Genomic DNA, 19677 nt, shown 5'->3' on the forward strand with positions numbered 1-19677 from the left:
AACTGCCAGACCAGGATCAGTCATGACAGTGTGCTGCAGCCCAGACTGAACTGCCAGGCCAGGATCAGTCATGACAGCCCAGACTGACCTGCCAGACCAGGATCAGTCATGACAGTGTGCTGCAACCCAGACTGAACTGCCAGGCCAGGATCAGTCATGTCAGTGTGCTGCAGCCCAGACTGAACTGCCAGACCAGGATCAGTCATGAGCAGTATGCTGCAGCCCAGACTGACCTGCGAGACCAGGATCAGTCATGAGCAGTATGCTGCAGCCCAGACTGAACTGCCAGACCAGGATCAGTCATGAGCAGTATGCTGCAGCCCAGCATCAGTCATGAGCAGTATGCTGCAGCCCAGACTGAACTGCCAGACCAGGATCAGTCATGACAGTGTGCTGCAGCCCAGACTGAACTGCCAGACCAGGATCAGTCATGACAGTGTGCTGCAGCCCAGACTGAACTGCCAGACCAGCATCAGTCATGAGCAGTATGCTGCAGCCCAGACTGAACTACCAGACCAGGATCAGTCATGAGCAGTATGCTGCAGCCCAGACTGACCTGTCAGACCAGGATCTGTCATGAGCAGTATGCTGCAGCCCAGACTGACCTGCCAGACCAGGATCGGTCATGAGCAGTATGCTGCAGCCCAGACTGAACTGCCAGACCAGGCCACCTCTGAACGAGAGCACAAGCAACCCTGGACCTGACCCAGCCTCATTGTGTTCATCAGATTCATTGAAGCATTTCACCCATCACTTCCTGTTTATTTCTGTGAGGACTGAAGCCTACATTAACAGAACACTCCGATGACAGCAATTCTATAGCCGAACTGTGCTGCGGGAGGGACTAACTAGTCAGAGTGTAGTGGGATTGAGGTATAGGAGTAACAAAGCAAAGGGAGTGACGTGGTGTTCTCTCCTCTTAGGGAAATTTGCAGCAAACTAAAAGTTGAATAAGAGAGAGGATTTTTAGGCGGGATGGTCAAGTAGGATAGTTGAGTTTGTTGGGGGGTGCACCCTAGAATCAATATTTGGCAATTTTGTTTTTGATGCATACATTTTAGGGAGTACTCCTGAGGGAAGGGTTGGAATTTGCAAGTTATTGATGCTAGTTACAAAACGTTTTCACTACCAGTATCCTATGATAATCTAACCACATGTTTTATTGATTCAAACTGCTTCATTTTTGGTACTTCCCACAATGACCTACATACCAACCCAAATATCCCTTCTCGCTCAATGATGCTTTGTCTCTGAATGTGTCTTTACTACGTTCCACTCCTGTTATGTGCGCTGATGTCCTCCCAAGGCTTATTCTTACCCCTGGCCCGCCCCAGACTCATCCACAACATTGTACAATTCCTTCCTTTCCTGTATGTAGTCTTCTATTCACCTGTGAATATATGACGTTACAACGCAAACAATTACAACGCATTCCTTTACAACACGGTTGTTACATGGCAGCATCCATTACAACGCATGATATGACAACGCATGCCATCACAGCGCATTTTTAGAAACTACATTTACAACGCATTCCATTACAGCACATTATACTTTTAGGGCAAGAGTAGGGTAAATGTTGCATAGGATAGGGGTAAAAATTACTATTCCCACTCCAGTGAGTGCAACAGTAGGGTAAGTGTTGGATAGTGTAGGGGTAAAAATTACTATTCCCACTCCAGTGAGTGCAACAGTAGGGTAAGTGTTGGATAGTGTAGGGGTAAAAATACTATCCCCATGTACCCCAAAACCCATACCTACCCTAAAACTAAAAAACCCCATTACTTATCTTATGTTGCTTTGTAATGGCATGCGTTGTAATGGTATTCGTTGTAGTGACATGCGTTTTAGTGACATGCGTTGTAATGGCATGCCTTGTAATGGCATGCTTTGTAATGGCATGCAATGTAAAGACAGCTGTGTTGTAATGACTGCGTTGTAAAGGTAGTGCATTGAAATGGCTGCGTTGTAATTGGTTGTTTCCCCTCCCCTGTATTCCAAGTATAGTCCACTTATTGCAGCCAATCATTCTAGACAGTAGTTATCGCAATGTGCACTTTTCATGCACAGCGCTTACCCCTGGTACTTCCCGGTAACCTTATGTACAAGACGCAGCACCCAGAAGACCCTGATCTGGGCACATACAACTATGTAATAAATTATAACCTAATAAAATGAACCAAAAGCACTGGCAGTTTTTGTTAAATGTCTTTTTATTAGCAGTATGATCAGACAAGTATCACATTGTAATTAACATAGTATAATAAACATTAGGGTAATACAAACCATAAGGAGCGGCCTCTTTTTCTAGAATATAACACTGCACTATTCTCTGTCCTCCCCAACTCAACTTCTGTAACTCTACGAATCTGCCCGCCCGACCCTTTCCTTCCCACCACTTTCAGCACTGATGGGCCATTATGTGCCGGGACAAAAAAATATTAGTTTCGTGATCTTTCCTAGAAAACATCTGATCTGAATAGTAGGGTAATGTGTCCCAAGTGTTGTGCAATAGGGTGTTTCCTTAAACCGGCACTCTCTTCCTTGTGTAGGTGTTTGCTTTTAGAAAATAACCAAGGGAGTGCAACCTCACCCCAATTCTGGACCGTCGTCGAGGCCAGGCTTTTCCAGTTAATTGTGATGTGCCTTTTGACCAGTAGTAAGGTCATGTCTATCAGTTTGGTTGAGGTTCTACTCGGGTCAAGATGAGGAAACAGATCCAACAGCAGTACCTCCAAAGAACTATTCAGTGCCCACCTTATAACCTGATACAGCAGATCAATAATCCTGGTCCACTAGCCTGTAAGCGACTCACACAGCTATAGAACATGGGGCAGGTTTGCGTCAGGAGTATGACATCGGGGACAGAGGGAGGACACTCCATATATATCCTAGAAATGCGGTGTGGGCTGAGATACACTCTATTTAGGATGTTGAACTTAATACATTTAACGCGTGATTCGCGGGAGACCTTGTGAGAGTAGTATAGTGTCTGTTACCGCTGTGAGTCATAAAATGGACGAGCCATGCCCTCTTCCCACTGCATTTGGAGAGAGCCCCTGGCCTGGTCCCAGTGCTGGAGATGGGCTTTGTAGAACCAATGAACCAGTCTATTACTATCTCCCGTAGTATATAGCACTTGGCTCAGCGCATTAGGAGGAGGTTCCGAACCTTGGACCTGAAACAGTGTGTAGCGATTGTTTGATATGTATATATAAGTAAGGTAATTACCAGGGGGACTATTAAACTCCGTCATGAGGGCTTTGAACAAATACAACTGTCTGGCTATAAATAAATCCGAGAGTGTGGTCATACTGTGTTCTGCCCACAACTCCAGGTGCATCGTAAGGATACCATTCAGGGAGTGGTTGGCAATTCAATGAAGCCGATCACAGGGACATATGGGGATACAGGCTTGAGAATCGCTCTCGAAGGCCGAAGACAATCCAGCAAAGTGGATAATAATAGATGGGTATCAGACGATAGGCGTTTGGAGGTCGGAAAAACCAAGTTCAATCGTCCGGAATCGTAATCTCGCAAAGAGAGGCCAGTTTCAGGTAGGGAATGACCTACTAACCATCGAGTGGGCCATTGTAGTTGAACTGCAAGATAATACTGTTCAAAATCCGGGAGTCTACCAGCCTCAACTAATAATTTAAGGGTAGAAAGTCACACTCATCGGCATCCTTTATTCTAGATAAAATCACCTATCATTGTGTCAAAGTCCCTAAAGAAGGACCGGGAAGAGTCAGGGGAAGATTAGCGAAGAAGTACAGTAGACGCAGTAAGACTATCATCTTGACCAGGGCTATTTGGCCTATGACTTACAAGAGCAGTGTTGACCAAAACGTAAACTGAGCCCTCAGTGTCCAGAGCGCCCCTCAGCGTCTGGAGCGCCCTCCTCAGGTTACTGTCTCGGAGATCTGTCGCCGAATGGTGCACCTTGATGCCCAAGTATTTAAACATCACTATTTCCCATTTCAGCCGACGATCCAACTGGACCGGCGAAGGGATGGCATATCCCGCTCGGAGGGGGAAAATACAGCAAGTGGAATAGTTAACCTGTAACCCAGAAAACTCCTCAAATTCAGTTAGGTGTTGTGCTGTAGGGGTGAGATCCAGCTGTGCATCCATAATGTAAAAGAGGATTTCATTGGTGTATAGAGACCCCGCGTGAAGTATTGCTCGAGTCCTGATGCCCCATTACTCTCCCACTTGCTGAAGTCACAGACCGCTCACCTGAAAACATTACGCTGCAAACTTTTGTTGCATATATAAAAATGTCTTTATTCGGAAGGGGCAAAATATTACATGAAGATGCTGCTTAAGGGTATAGATTAATCACTCATATATTAGTTACTTTAAACTGCAGTTTCATAGATGAGAAACATAATGCCCATTTGTAAAAGCCTTAGAAGATGCACTTGGGTAGAGTGTTGGAGAATAGAACTATTGTTTTACTTTTTAGGAGATTTGCGTAGTTCATAATTTTGAAAAGCCGCCTGACAACAGTGAGCTGTTGTCTACTGTATATTTTATATAATGACAATAAAGTCTGAACATTTCAGCAGGCTCTGGCTGTTCTTCACGGTTCTGATGTTCTCTGCATGCCACCGAGTCTTATGTGTACTGAAAGGGACCAGTGTTCATTTCCCCTCCATTGATTGACAATGCTCCAGGATTAAACCTGGATTAAAATTGCAGAATGATCATGATCTGCTTTTGATTATGTTTGCATTTTTAAACATTTCAGCGCGTCACTTATCACATGCGTACTGAGTCATATGGTGAGCCTGGATATATCTTGCATTCTACCTACCAAAAGTAGAGGTACGTTTTTCTTCCCACTTGAATTTGTCTTTTTTGGTAGTTCATATGTCAACCCACGTTATCTCTGAAAACATTGTAGACATTTCAGTAGAGAAATCAACCTGCATATCATTCTAGTCCTCAACATGATCGATTGTACAAAGGGCTTGTGAAGTAATGCTAGTTTGCCTGACTATTAAAATAGATGTTTTCTATTACACTGTTAATATGTATGTTTCGAAATAGGTCACTTTCTGTGAAGTTAGTTATATTTAGATAACCATGCATATGTAGATGTTTGATATAAAGGCACTCATGTGCAGTCTGACAGTGGTCGCGCTTTTCTAGAGAAGTTTAAAGATGTTTCAATAAGAAAGAATAGTAGATTTTGTCCCTTGATTCGGTCATCCTGTTTTTTCCTTCAGAACAGTCTGTTCCTTGGTTTTCCTCTTTGCCATCTAGGAGCAATTTGATTTTGAGTCTCTGGGTGCTATAGAGCAAAACTTCCAGTGTAATGTTTATCAGTATTACTTTGTTTACTGATCGTCTGGGTTGTACTGAACAGTAACCTTTACAAGAAAGTGGTGGAGTTTGATCTCTGATTTGCAGTTTTATAAAGTTACTTGCTACTTCTCACATCTTGAGAAAACAGGTGCAACTTATTAGGAATACGAGCTTTGTGGTTATATTTAGTTTTGTTTATCGGTTTGTTTAGTTGTTGTGTAAAGCACTGACTGACAGGAAGCACTTCATAGAGCTACTGTTGTAGGAAAGTAGTGCTCTGAGCGCTCCTATGGTTCTGCCGCCAGTTTTTCCTGCAGTTGAACCTGGTTTATTCATAGGGTTTGCCTGGCAGGCAGTGATCTCGGGTAGTGGTTTGGCCTGTATGCCGGATCTTGGGTTTGGGTATCTCTAACCTCGGTCCTGCAATGCTTTGAAAGTGGTGAAAAGTAATTTCATCTTTTTTTTCCTCTGTGCCATTGGGAGTTAGTGTAGTTCTTTGAGGGATGGCATAATGTAATAGATTTTTTAAAATTACTACAGATCTTGGCTGCTTGATGGTCCAGTCTCTGTAGTTTTACATTCTCTTTCTTAGGGGCTCCCCTATCGATGATATTATAGAGGTTGAGGCTCGATAACTCCAGAGCCCTCGTTAATTTGATTTGGAGTTTACTTGAAGGGACAGCATCAACCTCCTTAAAAGCGATGGGTACATTTTTTGCTCTGCAGCACTTCAGTGAGTTGCTAGCAAAATTATAGACTTTCATCAAACTGAATCCCAAGATTTTTAACAACTGCGAGTGGCAATGTTGTTCTCAAAGAAGGTTTCCACTGTGAGGATTTTGATCTTGGAGCTTTTCTAGCAGAAGAAGCTCTTAGAATCTCCACAGTAGCCATACAAATCAACTTCAATCCACCAGAATTAAAGTGGTAGACAACATAATAATTTTTAGATGATTCTTATAGGTGCACCAGGAATCTTTTAGATAAACAGAAGGAAGAGTCTATTAAAGAGCTTATATGACAGTGTTCTAGAATCCTTAAAAGAGCTCTGTTAGGAAAACGAATTCTAATGGGTAGCTCTGTCTGTAGAATATTTATCCAGACGTATCTCCAGGTATCCAACTGGATTGGGAATGTTGTGATTTTTTTTTTTTTTTACAATTCACCCATATGGATGCAGTCTATGCGCCTTTAACAGATATTCAGTTTGGAGTTCTCCAACTTGTTTCAGGCTTCTCTTCATTCCACCACATTGTCTTGATGTTTCTCTCATTGCACTGCCTCCTCATACATACAAGCTGCTTATTCTGAATAGCATGAGTGACTTTGAAAGCAAAGATACTCTGCCCTCCAGCATCGCGTGACACTCTTGTGCTCCTCTTCACTGCAGGCAGGCACAGGCTCCCAGCCTGCCCTGCGGCCAGTCCTGAAGCTGCTCTCATGCGAGAGCAGCTTTCGGATTGGCCGGAGTGCCGAGGATTTGCGCTCCAGCACAGACTGGGAGTCTGCGCCTGCTCTCTCTCCAACCCAGCAATGCAACTCGGTTGGAGAGAGCTTCACTGCGCATGTGGGGTTGGCTGGCCTGAGACAGCCGGCCAAAGACCCACATGCCCAGTGAAGGCAGTGCCCAGCACTCCCCACCTAGCCTGTCATCACCCTGGCCCCGACCCAAGCTTGGCATAAGGTAAAAGAAAACGGTTTTAAACCCGTTTTATTTTTCACATTTTTTTAAGTGCTCGCAGAGGGGGGGACGCTCATCCGCCATAGCGGAGGATCCGCCGCTTTATCTAAAGTGAAATGTCACCACCCACACTCTATATGAAAAGTTCCAGTGTTGAACACATCATCTCAAAATATCCTGCAGTACCTGGCCCCAAGGGGGGGCTGAGTTAAGAGTTTTGAGCTCTGTAGAATGATAAAGAGAGGTTACAATCGCTCACAAGCTTAGACCTGTACTTCTGAGTGTACACAAGGATTTAAGAGATATATTAGATGGACTATGTAAAGAGGGATTATTGTTCCCACCAACTCATCTGCTTGGGTTTCCGCAATTGTTATTGCAAAAAAAAGAAATCTGCCGAAATGTTTTGTGTGCTGACATACATGACCTTAAATCAGCATGTCATCAAGTCAATCTGTTACCAGTTACAAGATGTTACAACATTTGCCACACCTTTCAGTGTGGACAAATATTAAAGTTACCTTTTGGGGGGCGTGGCCTGCAGCCAACGAAGATGGCCGCACACTAGGTGAGCTGCGGTAGCCGATCCGTTAATACCATTCGCAATCCGGCATCATCCGTTTTCAAAAACGTTACCCACCGCCTAGTGAAGTGGCGAAGAGGTGCTGCGCGTCGTCTCTCCCTTGGGGCGACTGGCTGGCGAAGATCCGTGGCTGCTGACGGCGAGGGCGGACTGCGAGCCCGGAGTCCAGAATATGGCGCCCGGCGTCCCCGAGCCACGGGACTGAAGATCCGTGCGGGGCGGGAGGCCCAATGCAGTGAGTGGTGAAGAGGCGCTGAGCGGCGCGGCCCAGCTGGCACTGGGGCCGGGGGACGCCGTGGCTGAACGATCGGGGAGTTCCGAGGCCCGTTGCAGCGTCTACGCTGATCGTGAAGCGGCCCGCCGGAGGCCCTCATCCTGGGTGCTAGCGCCGGCGCTGGGCCGGTCGCGCTGTGGAGGAGGGCGCATCGGCTGGCGTCGCGTGTGTGGAGCGGACACGGCTAAAGCTGGCAGTTCTTGGGGCAGCAGTGTCAGTAGGCAGGAGGTGGTGAGCTGGCACATACATCGCTGGAGCCCCGGTCGAACGGGCGGAACCGGGGGGGCCCCGCAGACCGGTGTATGAACTCGAGGTGGGTGCACATACCGAGCCGGACGGACAAGACTGGAACTGTTATCAATAACCCGAATCAGTCGTTGTTTCTCTTCATTAACAGACAGATCTTGCAGACTCCTAAAAACGAAGCCACAATTGTAAAGCTACGCCGCGTTTGCCTATATCTGTCACAGGAGCAACCCACCCGCTGGGCAATTGGCACCATTGAGGATCACATGAGGGCGGGGCCCCGGCTGCGGCGGTGAGCACCGTGGAAGCTCAAGCACAGTGCTGGAGGCGGACCCGCAGGTGGCCTGGGACCGCCGGGTGAACTGGGGGGCCACAGCATGTCCCGCCCAGGGGGTCTGAGGCAGCGGGAGGGCGCGTGGCTGTCACTTCACGGCCTGGTTTGCTGCGAACCACGTGCGACGCTGCTGGAGTGGGCCCGCCGTGGAGGGATGACGCGGAGAGCTTTGGACCGCTAGACCCTGAGCCTGGGAGTGCAGCGGGCGTGCCCCCGAGCGGTGCTGTCGGCGCCGGCTGGCATCGCTTGGTGCCGGGGCTGCTTAAGGGACGCGAACAGAGGGAGCAGCGAGGGCCCTCGTAGTGCGGCCTAGTCTGGAGTGCATAAGGGAGCGACTGTTCAGTCGCTGCGGGGCCGGGCCCTCAGAGATCATGGGCCGTAATAAACCGCCGGTTCAGAGCCAAACGAACCACATCGACAAATACACGGTCAACATGGGCCGAGAGGATGACCAGGAAGGCGGGAGTCAGAGGCATAGGGCGGCCGACGACGGGCATGACCCGTCACTCAAGGACATTATGCTAGCTATTCGGGAGATGCGGGGGGCCATTAAGGACATGCGTAGCACCATGGAGCCCAAGCTGGACTCGGTCACGGAAGAGGTAAACCTGCTACACGCGGACTTTAGTAAGATGGCCGATAAGGTGGCTGAGGCGGAGAGCGGCATTGGCAGCCTTCAGTCCAAGACGAAGAGGCTGGAGGAGCAGGTGGCCTCTCTTACAAAGAATCAAGCGGACATTGCCGCCCGCCTGGAGGATCAAGAAGGGAGGGCAAGGCGCAATAATCTCTGCATCGTGGGGGTCCCGGAGGGCATGGAGGGGCAGTCAACGGACTGCTTCGTGGAGGACCTCATACAAAGAGGGAGGGGAGCAGGGGGGAACTGGGTTTGCAGGGCTTTATCACAGCGCTGGGGCTTCAGGATGTGTGGCGGGCTCACAACCCCTCCCACAGCCAATACAACTTCTACTCGGCTAGGCATGTGTCCTTCTCCAGAATAGATCATCTTTTTGTGCCGTGCGATCAGCTGGTGGTCTTTGTGGATCCCTGTATTATGGCCAGGGGAGTCTCGGACCACTCTCCGGTGGGGGTCACTCTCCAGGGTCCGATACTTGCGAGGGCGGCGGTCCCCAGGATAGATCCGTGGCGTCACAAAGATGACTCCATAGTCGATAAGCTGAGGGAGGGCTCCCAGTTGTATTTCGCAGAAAACAGGGGCTCGGTCCGCACCCAAGTGGTCCTTTGGGAGGCGTTTAAACCAGTGTTGCGGGGGCAGGCACAGGCGCTGATTGGCGCCCAAAAAAAAGAGGAAGCGCTTCAGATCCGACAGCTTGAAGGTGAAATTGCATCGCTAGAGAGGGCAGCGGGGGTGTTCCCTCCCCGCAGCAGTGCCATGAGCTTGCCCTTAAACAGAAGGAACTTCGCTCCCTGGCGGAGGGCGAGGCGCGGGCATATTCCCTGGCCACGCAACATTGGATATACGATGCAGGAGACAAATGCATGAAATTGATGGCTTGGCTAGAACGTAGGGACCGGGAGCGATCCTGGGTAGCGGCAGTTAGGGATGCGTCCGGGTCCTTGGTCACCACCGGCATGGGCATAGCTGAGGCCTTTGCGTCCTACTACGAGAGGGTGTACACTCCGGTGTGCTCCAGGACGGAGTCGGATTGCGAGGAGTTCCTGCGGGACTTTGCCTTGCCCGCCCTGTCAAAGGAACAAGCAGACAGCTTGGAGGGCGAGCTCTCGAGAGTGGAACTGGGAGAGGAACTTAACTCCCTCCAAGTGGGGAAGGCGCAGGGGCCCAACGGACTCCCTGTCGAAATTTACAAGAGGCAAGCGAACATCGTCCTAGACCCAATGAGGCAGATGCTCCTCGAGGCGCGGGAGAGAGGGACGCTGCCGCCGGATCAGCGGGAGGCCACAATCATAGTCCTACACAAGCCGGGTAAGCCAGCTGAGCAGTGTTCGTCCTACCGGCCTATCTCTCTCCTAAATGTGGAGGCCAAGGTCCTGGCCAAGGCCTTGGCGACTCGCTTGCTTGCGGTTCTGCCCGACCTGGTGCACGTCGACCAGTCCGGTTTTATGCCAGGCAGGAGCACTCGACTTCATCTTAGACGGTTATACGGGGTTCTGTATATGACGGAGGGGGAGGAGGACACTCAGACGGCACTGATGGCGCTGGACGCCTCAATGGCCTTTGACAGTATTGAGTGGCCGTACTTATTCATGGTCTTACAGCGGTTGGGTTTCGGACCGGTTTTCTGAAGTTGGGTGCGCCTATTGTACGAACAGCCGGTGGCAAGGGTAAGGGTGAACGGAGCGCTTTCCCGGTCGTTTCCTCTGCGCTGAGGCACCAGGCAGGGGTGTCCGCTGTCTCCTCTTCGCCCTGGCTCTGGAGCCGTTGGCCCATTGGATACGTAGAGACCGGGCGTTTTGGGGTCTCGCGGTGTGCGAGGGCTGGGAGGAGCGCATATCCTTATACGCTGATGATGTTATCCTGTATATGGCGAGACCATATCACTCCATCTTTTCGACCTGTTTGGTAGCTACTCCGGTTATAGGATCAATTGGACCAAATCAGTGATTTTCCCCCTCTCCGGCCCTCCCCCGCGGATTCCAAATAGGTGTCCGGCTCTGGTGGCGTCAGAGGGCTTCAGGTACCTGGGGGTGTATGTAACTAGAGATAAAGGGGTGTTTTTCCAAGGAAACTTGGAACCCCACCTGGCGCGATTGGCCTCTGACGTTACTCACTGGAGATCCCTGCCTCTGTCCCTGATGGGGGCGCGGGGCTCTTTAAGATGCTGGCCTTACCGCGCCTCCTCTATATCCTGCAGAACTCACCGTATCCGATCCCAGGGGGTGTGTTCCGGCGCATCTCACAGTTGGTGCGGACGTTACTTTGGGATGGCGGGAACCCGCGAATCACACTGCAAAAGCTCACTAGGGGAGTGTACGACGGGGGGCTGGCCCTTCCGGACGTCCGGCTATACTACTGGGCTTCCCAGCTGCAGGTGGTCAATGAATGGGTGTATGCAGCGGGGTCGGAACCGGCGTATAGGGTGGACCCGACATGTTATGCCAGGGGGCAACTGTGAGCAGCTCTTGTACTCGCGGAGGCGGTGTAGGGACCTCCCATCCCATACCGGGGTAGTGATACAGTGTTGGAGGGAGGCCAACAAATTCTTGGGGTGGGCGGGCACCCTTACCGGTAGGACACCGCTCTGGTTCGGAGACCAGCTAAAAGAGGTCTCGAGACTATCAGGCTTCAAGGGATGGCGGCTGATCGGGATAGACTATCTGGGCGATGTGTGGAAGGGGGGTGCCCCCAGATCCTTTGACTACCTCCAAGGGGAGTACTATATGCACGACACCCAACGTTATCAACACCTGCGCCTCACTCATGCCCTGCGCTCCCATATACAGTTGGGCTCTTCGCTCCCAGAGTACTCTCCCTTGGAGGACAGGCTCCTGCTTGACCCTATTCCGGGCAAACTAACGGCTACCATCTATTTTAAACTGATCAGCAACATGCCCGACCCCTTAGTGTCCCTGCGCGTGAAATGGGAGGAGGATATTGGCGGCCTGGAGAATGAGGACTGGCAGGAGGCCCTGCAGGGCCCCCGTGAAATTGCCATTCGGATGCGGTTTCGCCTCGTACAATTTAAAATTCTACATAGTGTTTATTACCCGCGTACCCGCTTATACTCATGGGGTAGGACCCTGTCCCCCCTGTGCGTTAGGGGGTGCCGGGAGGAAGGCACGTTCTTTCACATCCTGTGGGAATGCCCGAATATTGTGCCATTCTGGACCAGGGTGGCAAACACAATGGCGACGGTGGTGGGAGCACCGGTCCCACTGGAGCCCCGGTGGCTGCTCCTGCTGATCAGGGGAGCCACGGATTGATCAAGAGATTTGGTTGGCTACAGCGGCTGGGGTGGCAAAACGTAACATCGTGAGCAGCTGGGGCGCGGCGGCCCCCCCACAATGGGACCAATGGCTCAAAGACCTGGATTGGTGTCAGAGGGCGGAGGAAACTATCTATAAGTCCAGAGGTTGTGTGAAGAAATGGAGGAGGGTGTGGGGCCCATGGTGCAAGTACCGAACCTCGGGAAGTGGGGGGGGGACAGCAGTAGCGGGCCCCTTTGGTAGTCCCTTTGATCCTCATTTGTGTAATGTCATGCGGTTGGTATGAGCCTCCTGATCACTGCTACGCACTGTATGAGACCTTGAGCAAAGTTAATAAAAAGATTTAAAAAATATATATATTAAAGTTACCTTTTGGATTGGCATCATCCACTAGTGTATCTGAAAAAGCTTATTAATTTTTTTATTGAATGTATTGACTGCGTTCAGGTCTTTTAGAAGGGCATTTTTATATTTGTTGAGGGTCCTTAAGAACATACTGAAGGCTGTTCAAGGTATTGAGTACCCTGTACGACCTTGCATGACTGTCAGGACTGACAAATGTAGATTTTCTTTTTTTTTTACTAACACCGTGGACTTGACGGCATCGTTCTCAAAGCAGACACCTGGATGCCTTAAAGAAAGCACCCTGCCCGAAAGATAAAAACTCACTGAAATCATTCTTGATTCTCACGACTCCCATAATCTTTAATTGTTCAGCCGCTTTGGGCTCTGTTGAAGTAAGAGGTGACCTATATTTCAGGAAAGGAGCAAAATCTAGCTTTCACATGATATAAAGATATGGTTTGTAATGTGCTGTCACTTAAACCATTCAGCTTTATTTTTTGTAAACTGAATTTATTGCATTTTCAAAACAAGTCATGTCATACAGCCATATGTATATCTTAATGCTTGAAATACCCGAGCTCTCATGTTCATGTCCATAGTTAGCACACATACATATTATCAACACGTGATCGTATACATTATGCATATATTCTGACGAAGAGCCGGGCATTATTCATCTCAGACAACAAAGGGTCAACACCCTCAAACGTTGGTGACCACAAACATCCCCCAACTCAAACATGTTCTACCCCCAACCAGTCTCCCCCCTCTGTCGGCTGTGCCGCGTCCATCCTTTCAATCGGGTGTGCTATGTGCTACATCATTGCTGTGCCCATATCTTAAGAGCAGTCCTTGTACTATCTCGGGCCTCCAAGAGGTCTTGCTACGAATCTCCTCCTCTGCATGCATCACCTGGGAATAGGGGCCTGGCCCCTCTTTCTTTAGCAAAATGGTGCTTGTTCAGGGGGTGCTCTGCATCCCTTCTGGTGATGAGGGCTCAGGGAGCTGCAATACTTCTACTAAGGCCTCCCATGCTCTGGCCACCTCTAGTTATCCCTGTCCTCTTCTGGCCTCTCAGGAGCCGCACTGCCCCTTCATACCCAGCCCATCTTGTCAGTTCTTTTCTCCTGACTGTCTCCCTCGGGGCCCCCCCAGAGCCTTCTAGTTCCTGGCTATTTCCCTGTGAGCTAGAACCAGGGCTGGATCCTGAAACTTGCTCGTGCTTTTAGTCTTAGCAGTGTGTGGGAACCATTGTAAGAGGCAGTAATTAAGAGTAACCTCAGGCAGGAACCCTTTAATGGTCTCCCGATAATCCAACAATCTTTGGCATCCCCAGAACATGTTGAAAAACTCGGCACCAACCTATCCACACCAGGGGCATTTGGCATCATTTACTGCAAAATATCTATGAATCCTTCCAGGCGTGAGGTAGGCCCTGTGAGACACAAAAATGAATGAGCCTAAATCATGCATTCCTTGATACTTTAGGCATGCGGGCCACAAGTGCCCCCCAGTCCTTGTCTGTGATGGGGATCCCCAGGTCCTCCTCCCAGCGGGCTCGTAGATTGTCTAATGGTACCAACATATCACCGGGCACTCGCCTATAGAGACAGGTGACAGCTCTGTAGGTCGCCTACGAGGTTACCATATATTGACAGACCCAGCCTGAGGTGGCTTAGAGAGGCCCATCTTCCAGTGTCTGTGGACTGCCGCCGTGACCACATCATGTAATGAGAAGTGACAGCGAGGGAGGTCATACCACTCTCTAAGGCCCTCAAATGGAAGTAGCAGCTCAATCTCAAAGAGGGCCCGATCGTCGTTGTGCCTGCCACCACCCAATCCCCCATCTCCCGCCAATCCCCCACATGCAGAAGCTCGATCAGGAACTCTAGAGAGATTTCCAAGGAGTAGGGTATTCTCACCCTCGTGTTCTGCAGACTCCTGGTCCAGCAGCGGCGCAGTATCCGAAACTCCATGGAGTCTCCAGTCCCAGGCGTGCTTAGATGCAACAGTACTCAATATAATTTGCGAATGTCTGGGACATAAGGGCCCAGCTCTCTTCCAGGTGTAAGCCTGTCTGCCACCCACTTCATCAGCCATTGGAGCTGTACCTGCTAAATAGTAGATCTCGAAGTCTGCAAGCACCAGCTCTCCCCTGCTGTTGGCCTCTGAAGCGTGGCTAATGCTACTCTCCTGCAATCCATCCCCCAGATAAAAATCATGATAATCGTGGCAAGGTCCCAAAAGATATGCTGGGGAACCCACACTGGCAGGAGCACAAAGTAGTACAACAGACTGGGAAGGGCTACCATTTTCAGTAGTGATACCTTTTCCGCTACAGAGAGGAAGCATGGCCCAAAAATCAGCACAAGATCGAATCACGCAAACTGCCTTGCCCACATTGCCCTCCAGGAGGTCTGTGGTATCATGATAAATCCACACCCCCAGGTAGGGAAGATATCGAGGTTCCCAATTGACCTCCCCCAATCTCTCTGGCACGGCCTTATTCGCCCTCATGGGGAACAGGAAAGATTTTTGCCAATTGATCTATAATCCCGACACCGCCCCATACCGCTTCAGCAGGTCACATGCGACCCTCAGGCTTCCCCTACATCCCGGCGGAACAACAGTAGGTTGTCGCCATAAAGTGCAATGTGGTGGGTTTACACGCCTTGCGTGATACCCCAGTACATGGTCCCTGACTTGATGGAACAGGCCAGGAGCTCCATATCCAGGGCAAAGAGCAAGGGGGATAAGGGCCGCCCCTGCCTGGTGCCGCTTTCTATGCGGTAACTTTCTGAGATGAAACGGCCCATCCTGACCCTTGTCAATAGATCTGTGTACAATAGGTCTTGACACAAACCCCCATCCAAGGCCAAAGCGCAGCATTACCTTACAGAGGAAGGCCCATTCTAGGCTATCCAACGCCTTCTCGATTTCCATTGCAAAATCACAGCCTCCTCTTTGTCATATGTATCTGCCTCCAACAGCTGGAGAAGTCTCCGAATATTCAGGACCGTGTTGCGACTTAGAATAAATCTGGCCTGATCTTGATGTAGAAGTGCTGACATGTGCTGTAAAAGATGGGTGGACAATATCCTACTCAATACCTTATAATCAACATTCAGCTTCGACAACGGTGTGTAGGCCCTACTGTCATTAACAGGTTTGCCAGGTTTCAGAAGGGGCACAATCAGAGACTTTTGCATAGAAGTGGGAAGCAGTCCTGTGTCTTTCGACACTTTATAGACATCCACTAGCTGGGGGTCTAAGTCTTCTGCATATACGCTACTGTAAAGGTTAGCGTAATAGTCATGGAACTCACAGTTAATGTCTACCTGACAATATAGCATGTGGCCCTGGTCCGCAATGAGTTCCACTACCACCGAGCCCCTTTTGGCCGGATTTGTGAGTCACGCTAGCAGCGAGCCAGTGCGTTCCCTCTCTGCATGCACCCAAATCATGTAGTTCCTATAATCAAAACAGCGCAACTGTTCTACCTGTTCTGCTACGTTTTCTTTAGATTCCAGAAGTTCAGTCTATACTTCAGGTTGCCCAGGCCTGTGCCTCTCAATGTCCCTCAGTGCTTCCTCAGCTGCACCTCCCTCTGCTAGGAAGGTCCTCTGGACTCCCACTGACTCCGAAATACATCTGCCTCCTAATCACTGTCTTAAACGCGTCCCATTCCACCTGGGAGGTCAAGGCAGAACCAGCATTGCCAGCAAAATATCATCTGATGACTTCTCCGATTGTATCCCGGAAGACCGGGTCTTCCAGTGCCTCGGGCTTTAGCCTCCACATCGGTATACGGGGCCTCTCTCCCTCCCAACCTAGATTAAGCAGCAGGGGATTATGAACAAGAAAGGGTCCTGAAAAGATTCTCCATGGTCCTTACCATCTCATGCACAGCAGGCGTGCACAATATTGCATCCAGCCACACATGGAAATCATGCAAATGAGAGAAAAAAGAGCAATCACGCTCCCCTGGGTGGTGTGACTTCCAGGAATCCACCAGGCTCCATTGTGTCTGCCAGTTCGTGAACGCTCTGGCCAGTCTGTTTATCAGAGAGCCCCACAACTGGGGATGGGAATGGTCCACGGCAGGGTCAGCCACTCAATTATAGTCCCCTCCCAGGAGGATCCGACCCACTAGAAGAGGGGCTAATTCTCTTGAAAGCTCAGCTAGAAAGGAACTTTGATCCACATTTGGGCCATAAATGCTGCATTTAGTAATATCTCGGCCATTTAACCATCCAGTGACCACTACATATCGGCCCACCGGATCTATTAGATGCCCAGTATGCTGGAAGGGGATCCCAGGTCTCCCCAACACTAGGACCCCTCTCACAAAAGCAGAGTATTCTGTGAAATAAGCCTGCCCTCTCCATCTACGCTGTAGCGCTGCACCTTCTTTAGCCAGGAGGTGCGTTTCTGAAGCAGAGCTATATGCACCCCTCGCATGTTGAGATGTGAGATGAACTCATGCCGTTTGAACATGGTGTGCATTCCCCTGATATTCCAGGAAATCAACACCTTATATGTAATGGAGGGCGCCATTGAACATAGGAAGAATACATTGGATGACCCCGGCGGACATGTTCGTACCAACTGTGGTGGCACCGCACATGATCACACAAAAAGGAGTTCTTACCCGAGGCATACATAGAATCCCGCTTCCCAACAAACAAACAGAAAACAGCCACACTCCAGGACAAGCAGGGATTCCCCCCCCATACAATCCTTCAGCCAACAGGCATACATATGTGGGTGTACCCACAGAAACCCCAACGGGAGAACAGCAATGACCATTTTATCATCTCCCAACTGGTCCCCCCATCCAACTAGCCGTAGTAAGCAGAGTGTGATTCCTAGGTGCATGCCCCACAGACATTTCACAGGATAAACACTATCGACCCTCCCCGACTTACACTCAATCTCAAGTCCATACATCTCACCCACAATGTAATATAAGTTTATCTGCTGCACCAGGCGTCACCTGAAGTAGCTCAGCCTCCCAGTTGTCCACTGAGCTGGTGTCTGTTGTGCAATCAGAGTCCTGGCGCCTTCATCACTCAGTGATGGTATCAGGCTTATTCCTCTCCTGCTCATTGCAGCCACCACTTCCACTGCTTTCTGCTGCTCTCATCGAACTTCAGCACCTGAAGGAACCCTTCTGCTGCACTTCTTCGCTTTCTTACGCCCAGGGTATGCCCAGGAGAACTCCGACTGGGGCCGGCCTGCGGGTGTGTCTCAACCCAGTCCCAAACTTCCTGCAGGTTTCTAAAGAATTGCACCCCCTTCGGTGTCATCACTCTTAGGCATGCTAGAAACTTCGTAGCGTAGGGCAGGCCCATCTGGCAAAGCCATTGCTTGGTTTCCATGAATGTGGAACGTTGGTTCAGGACTTCCTCAGTAAAGTCCAGGAAAATCATAACCCTACTGTTAGCGATGTCAATGTCTCCCAGGAGCCTGGCCTGCGCAAGAATATGGTTGTAGTCTCTTTAGTAGAATAGCCTAGCCACTACCGGGCGTGGCAGCGCCTCCGGCAGCGGCGTTTAAGCTGGAACCCCATGCGCCCTCTCCAGTGCATAGATAGAAGAGAGTTCCTCTGGCGCTAACTCTTCGCGTATTCATTGTTCCAAGTAGGCCACCATGTTTTTCCCTTCAGTGCACTCCAGGAGGCATATGACATGGATGTTTTTCCTCTGCATATTTTCTCTGTCACCAGCTCTGACTTCTAGAGTTCGGACCTTATCTTCCATGGCGGCAAGTCTGTCTCTCAGTGTTGAGCCATCCGAAGGCACATCCACTAATGTTCGCTCTGTAGTGGTGACTGTTTCCGGAAGGCGTCGATGGTCATCCTTCAGGATGCCCAGGTCTGCTCCCAGTGTATCGATCTTTGTCTTAAGCACCTCTCTGGAGGCAGTGATGGCCTGCATAATGTCTCAGAATATAAACCCTTCCTCTTGTGTCCCCTCTTGCTTTGATGGAAGCGCTCCTGCCCCTATGCCAGTGGTACCCACAATTGTCATCGACCCCCCCCCCCCGCCTCATGGTCCTGCTGCCATCCCACCTTGCCCATGGCAGCCCAGCAGTGCGGAAGGATCTTCCTATCCACGGGTGGGGGGCTCGTCCGCGCCCCGCCGCCCTCTGGTCGCAAATTGGTGGACATCCCCTCGATGCAGCACAACATTTCTTAGTGGGTGTCAGAGCAGGTCAGTTCATGGTGGTGCATATCTTGTTCTTCTGTCCCGGGTAAGCTTTTGGCAAAATATCAGGTGCTCTCCCAGAGTTGTCTGTCAGGAATGGGGCCGCACTTTCTCCTGGGGTTTCTGAGCTGTCGGGCCCATGCTAGGTCCCGCAGGGCACCTCTCCACCAGTCGGGCCAGAAGACAGTCAGTTAATATCAAGCAACGGCCGCCACTTTGCTTTAGACGCCACCCCTTCAGGTCTCAGATGGGCTCTCCAAAGCAGCAGGACGTGCCAGTCCTCTGTAGCACTCCAAGGTCCTAAGTCAATCAGCAGACAGGTTGCACGCCTCTGCCCTGTTTTTCCACACGCCGCTCTTCAATAGACCTAGGTTCTCCACATCATTTGTTCCCAGATTGCAGCGTGCCATAGCTAATCTGCGCCACTCCCAAATCTACAATAGCACCCAACCTGGCCTACTCCACTCTACAGGCCCTTTGGGTGGCTCTCACTGTTCCAGTCAGTATCGGGATCTCAGGTCTGCAGGTGTCCTCATGGGCATCTGCCCACAGCTAGTCGTTAGCTTCAGTAACCAGTCCCGCTAGCCTCAACACGCTAGCCACCTCTAGAAGGGCATCCCTCCTTGTGCACACCACAAAGGGCCATATGTTCAGTGCAACCCAGAGGGCGCAATACTTAGTTAAGGTGCTGCTCACTGTTCCGTATTAGCCTGTGTGCTCTGGGTATAGGAGACCTGACACTGTCCCAAACGTGCTGTGTAGGTGCTGTCCTGAACGGTGCCGGGCCAC

The 19677-nt window shown here is 50.3% G+C and overlaps 1 protein-coding gene across 8 annotated transcripts in view; it reads left to right on the top strand.

The window, feature by feature from the left end:
* The window catches only part of COA1 (cytochrome c oxidase assembly factor 1), a 452120-nt gene that overhangs the window by 40019 nt on the left and 392424 nt on the right, over positions 1 to 19677 (top strand). For 5 of the 8 annotated variants that reach the window (XM_085607408.1, XM_085607403.1, XM_085607407.1 and 2 more), the window contains exon 3: positions 4754 to 4830. The exons of the other annotated variants lie outside the window; for them this stretch is intronic. The gene's annotated coding sequence lies outside the window, so the exon portion shown is untranslated. The remainder of the gene's footprint in view (positions 1 to 4753; positions 4831 to 19677) is intronic. 8 annotated transcript variants of the gene reach the window in all.

This window comes from Triturus cristatus, chromosome 5_2, assembly GCF_964204655.1.
Source record: "Triturus cristatus chromosome 5_2, aTriCri1.1, whole genome shotgun sequence".
NCBI lineage: Eukaryota > Metazoa > Chordata > Amphibia > Caudata > Salamandridae > Triturus > Triturus cristatus.